Genomic DNA, 324 nt, shown 5'->3' on the forward strand with positions numbered 1-324 from the left:
CATCTACTTTTTAACAACCTCCAACATTTTACTACATATGAAGCACCTAGAAGTAAAAAAAATCAGGTATTTCACTAAGTGAAATACAAGTATGCTAAATCTAATTAATAATAACACCAAGAAAAATTCTTAAATGGAGATTCTTTGTGATAGTTGCAGAGCACAAATAAAAAATTGTGTTTTTAGATTATAAATTCATGATAAATGTCTCAGGAATATAATTCATAACATTAGCAACATCACATTTCAACTGCTGCTACATACAGTACATGAATATGATTATTCCACATAATCAAGTCGTAAAAACTAATCCAAATGTGGTAA

Source organism: Penaeus monodon, chromosome 19 (assembly GCF_015228065.2).
Source record: "Penaeus monodon isolate SGIC_2016 chromosome 19, NSTDA_Pmon_1, whole genome shotgun sequence".
NCBI lineage: Eukaryota > Metazoa > Arthropoda > Malacostraca > Decapoda > Penaeidae > Penaeus > Penaeus monodon.